General features: G+C 40.3%; 1 long non-coding RNA gene across 1 annotated transcript in view; it reads right to left on the reverse strand.

The window, feature by feature from the left end:
• Positions 1-1531: 1531 nt before the first annotated feature.
• The window catches only part of LOC118171441, a 57562-nt gene continuing 42444 nt past the window's right edge, over positions 1532-16649 (reverse strand). Inside the window, exons 2-3 of the long non-coding RNA XR_004753208.1 lie at positions 2088-2318; positions 1532-1587 (exon numbers count right to left, since the gene is read on the reverse strand). This is a non-coding gene — a long non-coding RNA (uncharacterized LOC118171441). The remainder of the gene's footprint in view (positions 1588-2087; positions 2319-16649) is intronic.

The raw sequence follows: 16649 nt of genomic DNA on the forward strand, positions 1-16649 counted from the left end.
GTGTCTCTCAGACTTTGATCTTTGTAGAATATGAAATTCATTATCATTCCATAGTTGCTCCTTCACTCTATTCGTTTCTTCTTTAAAAGACCTGTTTTCTAGCAGAGCCGAAATAACTTTTAAGGGAGGATAAAAGCCCAGTTCTGCAGGCTGCGGTACCCCCACAAAGCAGGATGCTGTGCTGCCACGGGGCTGGCCCCACGCAGCCAGGCAGGCTGCTGCAGCAGTGAGCATCCCTGTGACCCCAGGCGTGGGGGCACCGAGCCGCCTGCCCACTGCCCTGCCAAACAGAAGAAGCACTTGGCCAGCAGAACGGCAAGGAGCTCTTGCACTGGGGAATAAAGCACCCCACAGGCTCACACCTTACCTCTGCAGGCTTTGTGCTCCAAGCACAGCACGCATTAACAGAAGGATCTGCATTCCCTGTCCCACCTGGTCTCCCCTGCTCTTGGGATCTGGACATCAGCAACCATGACCCACCTCCCTGGGTCAAGGTCTACCTTCCAGTCTCCTTTTGCTGTGCCATGTCAAATTAGATTGGATCTTGGCTCTGAAAGAGAGCATGACACAAGTCCTCAAAACGGGGAATTTCTCCCCAAAAGAGCCATGAGCAAGTCCTCGTGGAAGCTCTGCTGCCTGGCTGTGGCCTGGACATGCACACAGTGCCCTGAGCTCAGCCACAGCACTGGGCACACTCCTCACACTCCAGCATAGGAGCAGCATGCAGAAGTATGCAGGACAAGCATCAGTTCTTGGTTTAGTTCCTTGCATCTCTCCCTTTCTGTTCCCAATCAGGCTGAACAAGAAAAAAAAAAAAAAAAAGAAGCTTAAAAATTAATGCTCCTGTTTCTCCTTGCCCCCCTCCCTGCCTTGTTTGTTCTTTGGAGCTGGAGAGAAAACAAAGCTACTTCATTATTTACTACCACCTTAAACTTTTGATAGTAGTCAACGTCAGCTGCACCAAATTAAAGGGTACCGGCTTGCCTTATCTAACAGCGAAGTTAATTGCAGGAACATTGCAGAGTGTCAGACTTGCGTGTAAGCATATGGACACGCTCAGGTCTGAGATGAAGCCTCTGCTGCAGCAAAGGCTGAGCTTGTCAAATGAATTACAGAGGCAGTGACTGCAAATTAACACAAATTACACACAGTTATCAGAAGGAAACCTTATACTTCTTTTCCTCAAAGCTTCCAGGACAAAAAAAAAAAAAAAAAAAAAAAGGCTAGGAAAAAGCTTCAGAAATTGTACCTCCCAAGAAGGAAACACAGCACGTGCAAGCAAGCAGTGAGAGTTAAAAGAGGAAAACGTACTTCAGGGCTACACTTATCAAGCACTATTATGCAGAAGGACCAGCACAGGCTGGCTTTGGGTATCTTGCCAGGCTGAGCTCAGGTACAGCTCCTGCCTCTCCCATTAAGTGCAAAGCCAGCGTTTTTTCAACCTAACTGCAGCTCTTGGAGATGCCTACCTACCCCCAGCTCCAACTTCACCAGCACTCACAGAGAAAACAGAGGAGTCCAAGCTGAGTTCACCATGAGTAGAGAAGCTCCCTGAGCCCCATGTGGAACTGAATTTCCACTCTGGCCCTTCAAAATAGAAGATTAAAGACAATGTCTTTTGCTATTATTCTGGAATGCACAATTCCTCAAAGCTGCTTGGATTAACAGCAGGAGCTGCCTACTTCCAGAACTGCTCCAGTCACTACAAAATCCTGTTTACAAACAAAAGGTTCTTGGCAGTAATTCAGCTATATTCATTACAATAAAAATTTGTTTGTCCTTTGTACATCACTTGGGCCAAGCTGAGAATTTATGGGTTTTTCCTACATTAATGAGCCCCCCAGGTTTTGAAGAACTATTTCATCCAGCTGAACTTCTCAGAAATACCTTTGAAGTCTCATGAGAAAAAAATAAAAAAATAAAAATAAAAATAAAATCCATTGCAGCCTGAGAAATACCCTCTGAATTTTCATTTATTCCTTCCAATGAAAGCTCATGCCTTTCTCACATCGCGTCGCACACAATTTGTTCTATATTCCACTGGCCGGGCTGTCCCCCCCCGGCTTTGCTAGCACAGAATCTGTCACCTTGGGACGAAGTCTGAAGGTTGCCATCCCATCCGGGGTGCTGCAGCTGACCTTTTCTCTCAGAGGCTCCCTCCTCTGGGGCAGCTTTTCAAAGCCCGTGGTTCTTGATGCCTGAGCATGATGTGATTGATGTAGACATCTAAGCCCTGGTGTTATAGTAATTGCCATTTCTGTCACTGTATCTGCAGGGTTTCCTCTCCATTATCTCAAAAGAGCTCTGGATGTCTGCAACTGTAGTACCGTAAACAACAGATAACCAAAAAGAATAAAGAAAAAAGGAAAAAAAGAAACAAAAAGTCTGCATCTCCAGGCACAGTGATTGTTTCTTATTGCTCAGTTGAAAATAGTTCAAGTTTACATTGCAATCTTCAAAATTAATAGAAAAACCTCAAGAATAAGTTTCCCTAACTTTTCTGGTTAGATCTCTTGTTTTCTCTGGAAGAGAAAGCTTCAGCTGGAAGGGAAAGCTGCAGCCCCAACACCTCAGACCCTTGCAGCACTGACACTTTCATACTTTTTCCTAAAAATTCCTTACTCTAAGGTGCCTACAGTTTGTACCGTAACTTGTTGCTTCAACCTAAAACTTACCAGTAAATTTGAAGTTAGCATCACTTTTTCATAATAAAATCAAGAAAAAACAGTGTAGATTAACATTTTACGATGTTAGAAAGAAAAACAAAGAAATAAACAAAAAAAAAAAACACATGGTAATAGTATCACCAAGACAACATATAAACAAATGCATTTGAAATCAGCTCAGGAACTAGTATCAGGTCTTAGTTGTTTATCATGGAAATCTGGACACTGATAATAGGATGAGTAAATCACAAGCAACAATCTCAGCAATTACTACAGCACTTAACATGTTTTCACTACAAAGAAGTCACAAAGCCTCCTGGATCAATTTCCACCTTGTCCTAGATCTTGTGCAAAACTTGACCCATGACACTTACAAATCATTTAAGCACCAACACTGAGAAGTCTCTGTTTCTTCACCCAGCCTTCCCATCCATTTAATCTTACTTTACCTGAGATGTTAACCTGGGACCAAAAGAGTTTTTTAGCAGAGCTCCCCATCTGCTTGCTCTCTCCCCTCCAAGATGTCTCTTGCTTTTTCCAGTAACACAACTATAGCCTTAAAATTCAATTCCCAATAGCTTTAGTTTTTTACTGTTCTTTTTACCGTGATTTTAAAAGTAATACAGCTGTGGATCAATGTTCCAATGTTCCAATGGACCAATACAGCAGTAAATCAATGTTCACGGTACAAGGCAGAGGACAGGCCCTTACAGACATAGGTGCGAATACTCTTTACTTGCACTGTTGCTCTTCCAGCTACCACGGTGTATGAGTTCAGTTTTTATACCTTATTTTCCACCTTTTTTTTGCATTATGGTTTAAATATACTTAGAAGGGCTCCCTGTTTTTTGTTGTTGTTGTTGCTCCCTGGTTCTCAACTGCAGGGTTTGGTGAAAAGCAACCCGCACACCACTGCCTGCCGGACCAACGTCTCTGCCACAACAGTGACAAATCATGGCAATTAGTTAGTCTGGAGCCCGGCAGTGCTTTGCAGTGCGACAGGATCGGGCTGCTAAATTACTGCAGGCACCACCTGACCCCTGCCTTTCTACTGCAGTCTCGGGAGAATTAAATTTGAAATCATCTTAATTGTCTGGAAGACATGAGGATCAAGTCTGAAATCAATTCATTTGGCTTCCCCTTCCGTGTTTCTAATACTGTTTCTGAAGCATCATGACAATTTAAAATAATTACATTTTAATTAGTGCTGATTTTCACTGGAAGTTGTGCACAGCCGCTTAACAACTTCCACATTATATGAAATAAGTTCCCCATGAGAATCTGGAGACTCAAAAGGAAAAATAATGAGATAGCTTTGTTGAGTCCTTTCAAGAGAGATATCTAAGTGGCTAAGAGAGGTACGTATATGTCAGACAGAGAAAACAAAGCAAAATCATTGTAGAGAACATAAAGTAAACTAGAATTCACAGTTGTCTAAAATATCTACCTTAACTTTACTCTTTTTAGTAAGAAATAACAATGGTTTAAAGGATAACAATACATAGCAGAACAAGTATTTCAGCTCTTTTTGTCAACACACACCTAAAGGTTTGATTTCAGTTCCTGGGAGTCATTTAGAGGAGGTGCCAATTCAACACCTGCTCTTTTAACTTCGCATTTCCCCTGTGGGTCCCTCAACACCCAGCTCTCGAGCAGGTTTACCGTTCCTGCCTTCTTCACTGAAACGCAGCTGGGACAAATGGGGTTTAAAGTGCTTTTAAGTACGGATCCTGAAGCATTTTTAGCACCCCGTTTGTGAGTTCCTTGGTTATGGCTGCATTCATTTCACAGATGCAGGGTCATGGGCGTTCACTGGGAATGAAAGTCAACTGTCCTAATTAGTTGCATAGTCCACTAATCACCTGATTATCCTCCTTTCCTGAAGCCAAAACAGTTAATTTTAAGTTTGGGGGGATTGCGCACAGCAGGATATTAGCTTGAATTAGAACATGTAGTTAAAAAGGAAGTGCGTTCGTTTCCTTAGGAAAGAGATTCAGGTTGAACACAGTGCCCTTCTTTACCAGGAGTACATAAAAAAAAACATAGCTAAGTAGCAGTGGTACACAACTGACATACCCACATACATTTTTTGTCAACCTGAATTATGGAGGTGCTTTGGCACCCAAAAGGAAGAAAAGTCAATTTGCTCCTGGGCTAAAACTGTCTCTGAGCAATGCATTTTTCAGAAAGAGAGAGGAGCTGTAGAGAGTGGGTATTTAAACGACATGGCATTACTCCTAAAGGAAATATCACTGACAACAGCATGCAAATGTTTGGTATAGTGTTTGGCACAAAGAGAGAACATATGGTATTTAATGCAAGCAAATTAAACAGTTCCATGCTACAGTCAACTGGAGCTGCAGCGTATAGCAGCCCCAAATCCAGTACAAACAGTCTCCCTCCAGATTTGCACCTGTATGAAACTGGTGGAACATATGCATGGTTCAACCAAGTATGCATTGCTAAATTTCATCGAGGCTCTCCAGATGCATGCAAATGATGGGTTATATGTAAAATTTATGGTAAAGTACTTCTATCAGTAATTCAGAGTTTCTCCATCCCTGTTCTTATACTCAAGCAGCTGATGTGCAATCTCAGACTGGCCATCCACACGTGAACAACTGTCTCCTCTGGCATCATCAGTAAATTTTTCCGTTCTCAGTTGAATCACTTTAAATTCTCTCATTCAAATGCACCAGCAACTATCTACAGATCAGAAGCACCCCAAAATGTATGCTGCCAAATACAGAAGTCTCAAAGAACCTCCCAAGCATGGCCTCTTGTATCACATCACCAGCACCAAGGCTGCTCAGCACCATGCTGTGCACCTAGGTACCAGGACGGCCCTGTTGGGCAGCACTACAGCCCTCTGACCCTCCAAAGGGGTGACTTTCCTCCCCCAAGCACTGCTCAAACCCTGTGCATGGGATGGTGTGCATCACTGCATCCCTCTTACCACTTTCTGATGGCATCACCATGCTGCAGGGTTCATTTCATCCCCTACCAAGTTAGAGAAGTTCTTTATCCTTTAATTTTAACTTGTGGATTTCCTTCAACTTGCTATTCCAGTTCTACCTTGCTAAAATCTACCATGAAATGCAAATAACCCAAACTAAATTTCCTGTGTAATGACATTATAATCACTGAATCTTCAGTTTCACCAGCGTTCATCAGATTTGGCTCCTCTTTTAGGATGAAGCCCAAAAAATCTCTCTGTTCTCATCGGCTGCTCAGTAGACTGTTCAGGGAGATAATCTTGTTTCACCTCTAGAAACACCTTAAGCTATTCTGAAAATATTCCTGCAGTCACTGCCAATAATACAAACTGACCAAAATCAATGCTTCTGACTTCTTCCACAAAATTCAAACATCTATATTAACTAGCATTTTCTCTCCCCTTGCCCTGCCCTACAGATCTATAAACATCCAACCCATTTGAGGAAATCTGCATTAAAATATTCATTTTAACCCACCTTTGTTGTAACAAGCTAAGTTATATATTACAATTTGGAGACGAGTCTTATTATTTTAAATTAGAGCTAATTTTTGTTACCTTTACATATTTCATTACACAGGTTGTCCTATTGAAATGAAGGATTTATTTCTATACTTTAGTATTGCCAAGGGTGAGTAATAGTAGTAAAATAAGATGTTATGAACTAGAGTCTCAGAATCAATGTCAAAATGTTTCAGCTATTTTTATGCTAAACATCATCTCTATGGAAACATTGCAGTTAAATTTAATATGAATTACGATAGATTTTTCTAGTAATGCAGACTAGAATTAAAGGGTCTGGACCAGTTTTTAAGGGAACAAACCAGGAATTTAGGCAGCTGGACTGACTGGATACCTTAACCTTATCAGTTTTATCTCTGTGCATTGACTTCATCTCCTCGAAAATTAATCTATTGCTCTGATATGAACAAGTCGCTGTGGCCATGATATGAACTAGCAGTGCAAGTTTCTTTGGGTTCTCCGCAAAAAAATCTCAGCCAATATTAATACTGCCAATCACGACCTCTTTGATTAGTGATTTAACTACTCCTACAAGTACTTTAATTTTGAAGGACATTTCATAATGGCAAATACTATTATTTCTAGCTTTCCATATTAAAAAAAAAAAATATATATATTATTTTTACATACACTTATGTGGAGATTTTGGGAATTGTGGCAAAGGGAATGGGCTGGTTCCACACCCTAACTTCCCTCTTACATATGGAAAGAGGGAAGATCTATAAGAAGCGATTTTTGAACCAATCCAGGTCTTGAAACCTTGAAGAAAGTTTTTCCCATCACAAATTCTGTGGACACAGCTATTTCCACTTGCAGGTTCATGCTGGACATGACTTAAGTTGCAGGTGCAGGATACTGCAGCAGAGTGGGTGGCACTTTTTTGCCCACATTAATTTTTGGTTCAATTATTGCATTCTGTGACTTTCTTCCTTTTTTTCTTGTTTAATTTTAAAAACATTATCTTGAATTCTTTAAACAATTTTGTTATTATTTCTTATTTTCCTCCTACTTTAAACAGTGTCAGACTTGTGTACAAAGACAAGATTAAAAACTGCGGATTGTTACTTTACCATCAAATGTTCTTACCCACAAATCAAAAGAGATATGACTACAAAGGTGTGTACGAAGGCTCAGTACCAGGATACCTGAAACCATGTACATTAAGGAAAACAACAGTAACTACATAGGGAGATCTGGAATAAAACAAACAAACAAACATTAATTTCCAGTTATGGAAATCTGAAAATCAAATCACACAGTTAATGTTATTAGAAATAATAATATTCTTATTTAGATTTATGTTAATGGCTATTCCTACCAACAATAAAAGGCAGCTTTCACCTGCTTGCATTAAAGGAAAGACGGCTGCTTTGTGATTGGCTTCTGAACTCAAGAAATTTCAGACCAGAAATGAGTCCAAATGGGTAAAAGCAAATATCAGGAATGGTTTTCAATCTTTGTCTCAGAAAATACATACATTCTCTCAATTTTCTAATGTTCTTCTCAGGTATAATAGACATTGCTTTGAAGGTCATTCATCTCTGACTTCTACATTAACAATTTTACTATTGTGCAATCTGCAAGTGGGATTTGAGTGTGCCTGTCATGGAGTCCCAAAGAAAAATGCCACAAAAAAAACATTCAAAAAAAAAATCATGTTTTTAAATGAGTATGGAGCAGTAATTATCCATTTGAAATAACTGAAAGAAATACTTCCTGGAGTTCTGTTACATTTTGCTAAAAGTCAAAAAATCAACACCAGTGTCTGCAGGGGCACCCTGCCCAGCAGAACCCCTTTTGCCAGGCTCCTAGCACAGCTCCAAGTCCTTCAGATGCCCTATTCTGAAAAAAAGAAAAACGTCACGGAAGTGCCACGTTTTGTTTTCAGAATTAAATTAGGATGAATGGCCTCCCAGAGCAAGAAAAGATACTATCTGTATATTCATATATAGAGAGTGAAAAGGTTTACACAAGAGGAAGAGCTGCAAAAATAAACGGCAACTTCTCACTCCATTTACAGACTGCTTCTCCTAGAAAAAACCCTTTTATCACAATAAATCTGCCCTGCTAGTTTAACTCACAACTTTGCTTCCCAGGTGTGAGAAAACCCCGGGGCGTTACTGGAGGAAGGCAGACAGACAGAAAGGTTGGGGCTGAGCCGTGCACGGGCCATGCAGACTTAATGGACAACGTAAAGCCCCAAGGATTTGTGTGTATGTAAGAACTTTAGGGGGTTGCATAGTCTAGAAGATCTCTTTAAGTTGATTTGATCAGTGGGCATCACTGCAGCCAAATTAATTATTAGGCTTGTGCAAACTATCCAGCAAGAGCGTTAATGGCCCAGGCACGTGTGTTATGACAAGGGGAATGTCATAGCAATGGACATTGCTGTGATTGCTGTGGGGTTCCAGTTGCTGCCTGAAACAGCTCTCCCCCTTCAGAGAAACTGGAAGCAAAAGCAGGAGAAGCAGATCTGCCTGTGCTCTGCTGTGAAAAAAAAAAATAGCTCTATGCCAAGGAGCGCCTAGAGCAAGGAGCAGTAAATCCCTCTCGGCCATCAGGAATTTTAGTGTTAACTATTTTAGTGTTAATTTTAACTTTATTAAAAAGAGCATTAATCACTCAGAATATCCTGAGCATCACTTAAAGTGAGCATAAGAGAACACAGGCTATTTATTAGGCATTGAATCAATTGGGGATTCAGTCAGAGGACCAAGATTTCAGCCACTCAGCAGCTGTAACCCAAGAGAGCCGAACAATAGGGAATTTGGGCCTCAAGTGCTTCCCCTGACTTGGTTTGGGTCTGCATCAGTAAGTTTGGATTCATTTAACCAGGCAGGAAGCTGAGAACTACTTTGCACCAGCTTACACCACAGAAATAATAATAATAATATATATATATATACATATATATATACATACACACAAATAAATAAGTAAAAGCACTGGGAACTAAAAGGCACATTTCAGAATATTTCTAGAAGTTTAACCTGCCCGAGTATTAAAGAGGCCCCCAACTCTTGAGCTTCCTAGCAAATAAGATTATTCAAGTTTGTGATGAACAGCCAGCGCCGTGGTCACAGCAGAGCAGACCAACCCACTTTTTATGTTGCTTTAAATGTTATTGAATTCCTGCACCCAGAAATGGAAGATGCTCTCACTGCCTTATTACAGCGGTAGGACAAAGAGCTAAAACTGGAAAATACATTGAAATGCCCTTAAAATTATTGACATTCTAATGAATAATGGAAAAAGGGAAGAGAAAGCATACGCAAGCCCCCAAAACATGTATCTCAATATTTTGAGAGCTTCTGTGGAGCTAGGTGAGCATCCAGCTCTGGCCCATCCTGGGGGCACGTTGCTTTGCGCATTATCATCGGAGCCGTCTCTCGCTGATTTAATCAATAGACATATTATATGCTGGGAGTCAGCACCTCTGTGTCAGAAGCAACAATAAATCAGATCAGCAGCACAAATATGCTGAAGATGATACAGGCCTGCCCAGTTCGTGCTGCCAAGATAACTGTCCCAGCAGTGACAGCTAAGGCACCGCAGTTTGCCAGAGGCACCGCATCAGCAGTGCGAGTCCTGGGGAATGGAATTAGCCAGTCTTTATAAAACACTGAAATGCACAAAGACTGGAAGGAGGAAAAATATATATTAAAAACTGCCGGCCCCCCCCCCCCCCCCCGGAATCTGCTAACTTACAGGTATGTCAATTGCCCTGGAAAAGGTGTTATCCAGTATAAAAGTAGAAGGCTTCAGGATAGGAAAGTACTCTTTGGAGAACACAGCATCAACACCAATAATCAAAGTGAAACATTTCAAGAAATATTAGCATATTACAATAATAGTATTTCCTTGGTTACAGATGAGTCATTCCAGTAATTTCAGCTCTGATTTTTCAAATTAACAGGTGGGTTGTAAAACGGGATCTTCAGATTAACAGAAAGATAACTTCTTACACTGGCATGATGTTTTGTTATCACTGGATGAGTATTTTAAAAAAGCAGTAGTCCTACTTGTTGTTATCACCAGATACCACTACGTGGACCCTGAGAGAGACAGAAGAAAAAGCTCAACACCAAAATAGTTTTGACATGTTTTTTTCCCCTATAACAAGGAACAATAAGTTCTACAGAAACTGGTTTTTCAAACCATAAATCATATCAACAGAAAGTCTCTAGGAAAGTCTCTTTACCTGCCAACTTTCAGCTCTGATATTTCTCTTCACTCAATAAATATAGTATTTATATCAGTAGCATCACGTTAAAAGAAAAAAATCATTTAAAATAAAAAAAAATCCAAACTGTGAGAATCAATTCTGAAATCCAACAGGCACAGAGCCCTGCATCCCTGCACGACAGCATCGCCACACGCGTAGCAAGGTGCACCCTGGCAGAAGTGGGGAAAAGGCACCCTGGTAACAATGGTGTTAACCAGAGGGGTGTGTTGCCCCATTAAATCCCATTTATTAAATTAAAAAAAAAAACAACAACAACAAAAAAAAAAAACACAGGTGGGAAAGTACTATAGCTTACCGACACATCTTGTACTTACATAGAACTTGATGCTTCTGCAAATATCTTATGCAGTTTAGGTTCTCACTTCATAAAAAAGTGCACCTCCTCCCGCCAGGACTATTCATTGCAAGCGTTATTTTTAAAGCGACTGCCACTATTCACCTAATAAGACACCTACACATCCAGCTAATGCGAGAAGCCTGGTGACATAAGATTACAACATTAGCATACGAGGCCTCTCATGTATAATTTATAGGTACCAGGGTTTAAGCTATTTTTTCCCCTCCTTGGACGCTAGTCATAGTGTGCAATTCCAGCTAATCCTTTCATCTTTTTCAATCTAGATTGTGAAGGTCAGGCTGAATGCAATATTCCTTATAAAATTCAAACCAAGGTCAGCCTTTGAATTTTATGATCAAAATTTCCCTCAGGAGGATGAAGTAGGAGGTAGCAATCGGTTCACCTCCTGAAACCAACCCTAGCTAATTACTGAAGCCTTCCATACGGAAATGCTTGTGTTGAAAAATAAAATAACACTTGTACTTTTTTTTTTCTTTTCTTTAAATAGGCTAAAGTGCAAAGCTAAAGGAATTGCACAAAGCACGTGATGGGAGCTTCCCCTGGCACTGTGTACAGTATGATTTGAGCGCACGGCTCTCATACCATAAAACCATGCTTTTTGCCTTTATGTGATTGCCTTTTCCTAAAGGATAGATTGATGCACCCATGGGGCACATGAGGCAATACATCTGGAGCAAAGCTTTGTGGACAAATCCAGCATTATAGGTCTTCTCGGTGGTTTCTTCAGAGGGAAAAGCATTCTCCCTGCATTTTCCTCCCTCTCAGAGCTGAGAGAGTTTGAGGTGAAGGATCAAAGCACTCATGATATCTGGGAATTTCACTCAAATGGCTTCTTGTAATTCACAGCCTGCAGCTACAGCCAGATGCACAGGCGATCAGAGGAAGGAGAGCTGCCCGGCTGCCTCCTGCCCAGCTGCAGCCCCAGCCGTTTGCCAGGAGGAGACGGAGAAGCCAACGCGGCTCTAACAACTCACATCTCCCAAACCTGTGTTTGCCTGCACCGAGCTGCCCTTGGCTCACAGTTGTGCTGCTCAAATGCAGTATCTGTGTGAACCCAGCTGTGAAGCAACCAGAGGTGTGTGCTCCTCAGTCCCCTGCCTGCACCTGGTCACGCTCACAACACCCTGAGATGCCTGGTTGGCGTTGTTGTTTGTTAAACCTCTGCGGAGGGGTCCATAACTCCAGCGAGCATGAACCACCACAGCCCCAGGTGCTACACTTCCCAGGAAATGGGGAGGCCACACGGCAGGTCCCAGCACAAATATCGTGGGTTAGTTGGCATGCAACCCTCTTCTCCACCAAAACTCACGTTCAATCAGCTATAAAATCAGTTGTTCAAAGAAACCCAAAAAAAGAAACAGTATCCTATTTTGCTAAGCAAAGCACAGCAGAACGAAAATCTAAAGCCCAGCCAAGGCTTTCTGAAGGTAAACAAGTAAAAATCACAAAATTACTCCAAACCCGTGTTTTTCTCATCTCACAGACAGATAAGTGCCATCAGGATGAGTGCTCTCCAAAGCATGCTTCAGAAAGGGGCATCCGCACATGCACCGCACCCGATACACCCCAGCTCCTCTCCAGTGCCCAGGTCATCCCCATGAGCTGCCAAAAAACATTTTAAACTAAACCACAGTGCAGAAACCATAGGAAATATGAGCAGTAGCGATCAATGCTGCAGTAGCTGAGCTACTACAGCAGGTAGTCAAAAATCTGCAAAGGTCCTTCTAACATTTTAGACAAACTTGATCATAAGCATAATACTCACACATCACACGTCCTAAGAGTAATTTGCATTAGGTTGTTTTTTGTTGTTGTCGATGATTTTTTTATTTATTTTTTAATTATTATTATTTTTACTTTCATGGCTATAATTTACTTCTGGTGCAGGCTTCTCAGTCATTTCCCCTTGTTACATAGTATGTCTTCAAGAAGTATGTTTTGTTTGTATATACACATGTGCATGCATTTATATGTACCTGTATACACACGTACATATATATTATAGATATAAAAGAGTCAATGTTAATTCCCATCCACTTGTCATATGCTCAAAATGAACACTTCATTTGGACACAATGGATATTGTGGGAGAAAAAAACATTGTTATAAGCCAAAATAATAATAATAATAATAATAAAAAAAAAATCTCAGTTTGACTGAAACAAAAAGCTTTGCTTTAAAGAATATATTTATTTTTCTGCATAGTCAGAACTGGGAAAAAAAAAAAGAGTTGAGAGGTTTTTATTTTAAACCAATACAAAATATTTTTATGCTAGGAAGGCTTTTAATCAAAACCAAAATTTACTGCAGATTAGAGACAGCATGTGGAGTACAAGAGCTTCAGATAGTGCGTAAATTGTTGTGTAATATTTCTGAAATGTTCTGATTGAAAGGCTGGAGGTTTTTTTTTTTCCCTTTTTAAGGACAGAATCTTTTAAACTATAATCGGTCTCTGTCACTGTGCAGGTCCATAATACTGTGTCTTTCAGTAATCTTATTTACCTGTCTCCCTGTTTCGCCTTGCTTTTGAAAAGTTATCTTCTCGGGGATAATAAAGATATACCTCCTGAAGGCCTTTTTCCTTCTCTTTTTCTAACATTTAGTTTATGGCAAAGTTCTGGAATGGAAAAATAATCACATAAGAACAAGCTGGGCGCAAAGAATTGCAGATTAACTTGGGGGAATGTTGGGCACGTCCCACTCGCACTCCCACAACATTGCTGCCTGGGGAATTCAATGTTTATCGGGAAGGTTTTTCCTGAAGGTCAAGAGATCCTCAGTTTCCTTGTGAAAATTCAGCCTGCAGGAGCTGAGTTTGAGGAGTTGAACCCCGAATGAGCAACACGTGTCTGAGTGTGTTTATATAAAGAGAAACAGATAAGATGCATATGAACACATTACTTATCTTATGAACGAAGACATCTCTTCATTTTCAGGAAGTCTGAAGACTTGTTTCCTGTTCGTAAGCTCTACCTGTTTTAGAGCTCTAAGAAAATCAGGTCAACCAGCACATCCTTTCCTCTCTTCAGTTTCCCCTGCACTTGAGCTATAAACCAAGAACCTCTCTAACCCAAAATAGTCAATAGCGTCACGCTGGTTTTAATTACCTCTGCACTCTCCATGCATGCAATCCCTTCCCAACAAGCATTTTAGCTACTCAGTTTCTACGCTTCTGCAGCCCTTTTTGAAACACACAGGGCAGTTTAAAGGTTTAAATGATCTTTTACCTATACATAAAACTTACTGCCCTTGCTCGTGCTCAACAGCTGAATCCTGTCCATACATTAAGGTTTTACAGCTTCTATAATAATAGACCCAAATCATTTAATTTGCAAGTGCTAGCCCCGGTGGATAAGGATGGAGATGGGAGCTGGAGGAACACAGCCGGCCACTCTTGATGCTCAGAGCAGAAGAGACATCTAGTCTCCCCCAGCCCACACCCTTTACTCCTCTTTTCTTCCAAGAAGCAGATGGGAGATTTATTGCAGCAGACTTTCAGAGCCGCAGGCACTGCGCATCCCTCCCCAGCCTAGGTGGTTTCTACCTAGGAAGCAAAGCACTAAAGGCTGTATTAGTTCTCATTTGCTTAATGTATCCCTTTACCGCTACACTCGCAGCATCTATCATCCTTACATCTCCTGAAGCCCTTCACTTCCTGCTGTCTCCCTACCACCACCTGCTTGCCTCCTTTAATTCTTTTGCTGTTTAGATTGGTTTTGTTTTCTGCCATCTCAGTAGCCACGGGAGAAGTTCCCTGGCCTTCAGCAGGTCTGGGTCAAAGCTTGTCTGTGGATGATCTCCATTGAAGCTCAGGTTTCAGAATTAACTATTTTGCTTATTTTTTACGTTCCTACATCATTTTTGTTCAGTTCTAGGTCTGGTTTATTAGGAAAAATGTTCACAGGGAAAAATCCTAACTGCACCAGAAATCTTTCTTTTATTTTTAAATGGGATATTTTTTCTATGAAAAGGGAATTTAAAGGCAAGTCCCATGAACTCAAAGCCTCATATACATTCAGTCCCTTCCTCCTGGTTTACCCCAATTTATAGCATTACATTCAAAATGTTTTTCCTGGCTTTAAGTCTGACCTGACAAAGCAGAAAGAATGTTAATACTTAACGCTGCCTTTTTCTCACAAGCTTTACATATGTTGTTTTCAAACATCAGGTACCCCACCAGACACTGCAGGCACAGGAGGGAGAAGAGCACAGGAGGATGCAGAGCGGATTTCTTTCCCAGTCACCTCCTCAAGCACCACACTGCCATATCGCTGGCACCGCGGGTAATTACTGAAAATACATTAGATTATTTCATTAGTTTGAATAAACATTATCGAGGCTAAGAATGGCGCCAGCTGAAAAAAAAGCTTCCTTGTCCATAGCACTAAGAGCAGCCAAGCTATCGCTAGAGGGCAAAAGGCAGGGAAGTGCCACACATAACTCAGTTTAAGCACACTATTACTCTGCAGTACTTCTCATAAGGTGCCTGTGTGCATTCTCATTACATATTTACTCGCTACTCCCCTTAATAAAATAAGTAATTTTAAAAATGACACTATGGTAAGCAAGATGGAAGGAAAGCTCATTTACAGTGTTTCTATGTTCCTTTCAAGCACAACTGTCATCAATGATTTATTGTATTATTAATAAAATCAATTTAGTTACATCCTTCTGTCAGGATGCTTAGTGCTAATATAAATATTATCGGTACTAAGATTATTTTCATGAGCTAAGAACATTACAAAACAAGATCACTCCATCAACCACTATAGTCCATTATTAATGTACAACGATAGTATCTACCTCATACCAGGTTTTCAAATACTAATTTACCAAGGCAATATACCCAGCTTTCACTTAGACAAAACTGGAAAACAGGATTTGTCATTTCTGCAATAAACGTAGATGGGGAGACATTATTCTTATATTGAAAATGTGTAGTACTCCATTACGCGGAACTTGGAGAGGAGAGAATCACAAGCAGTCATTATTCCTCAATGTTTTAATGAGTACTTCTATCATGGGGGAAAATATAGCTGCAGCTCTTTCTGTAAATGTGTGTTATCGGTCTAATACTTGTGTGATGATACCAGGAATATACATATGGTAGATATATTTGGCATTAACCTGCATTCACTTTATGGCAGAAGTTATCTAGCATGCTCACTACCACCATATGCTTTAAGTAAAATAAAATTAATAAATAAATAAATAAATAAATAAAGAAGGATTTAAAAATCACAAGTTTTGCAACAATATTGAAACCATATGGCACAATTATTTTCTTACCAGCTATTTACTCTGTGTGTGCCTACACTGACAATCAGCCTTGGAAACACAGAGCAAAGCATACGCTGTAGCACAGAGGAGCTGGACAATGCATGACATATTCCTCATGAAGGGGTGCAACAGAATACTGCCATTATATAGTATATTTATTATACACGTTTCAAAGGAAACATGAAAAAAGCATACAGACTAAGTAGTATTTTAGACTACACACTGCTCGGGAAAATAAGAGTTCCCTTGAAAACATAAGTAGGCATCAGAGATACCTGGTTAGATATTTGGCCTCATTGGTGGAGACTGATGACTTTAAGAAGGACCTAATAGTAAATGTGGAAAGACATTTAGATGAAAACTTTCCATAATAGCAATAAGATTTTGATGAAATAAATAATAAATACACCTTCACTCAATTCTGTTAGGAACACAAAAAAATAATCATATACATCAATGGAAAGTTGGTGCTGGCAGCATGATTGAAAAATCTGTTTTATTTGTATGTAAACAAGTGTAATTAATATTTCCCAGTAGTTTCACACACATGTGGTGGCCAGAAAATAGAGAAAAGGTAAAATT

This window comes from Oxyura jamaicensis, chromosome 9, assembly GCF_011077185.1.
Source record: "Oxyura jamaicensis isolate SHBP4307 breed ruddy duck chromosome 9, BPBGC_Ojam_1.0, whole genome shotgun sequence".
NCBI lineage: Eukaryota > Metazoa > Chordata > Aves > Anseriformes > Anatidae > Oxyura > Oxyura jamaicensis.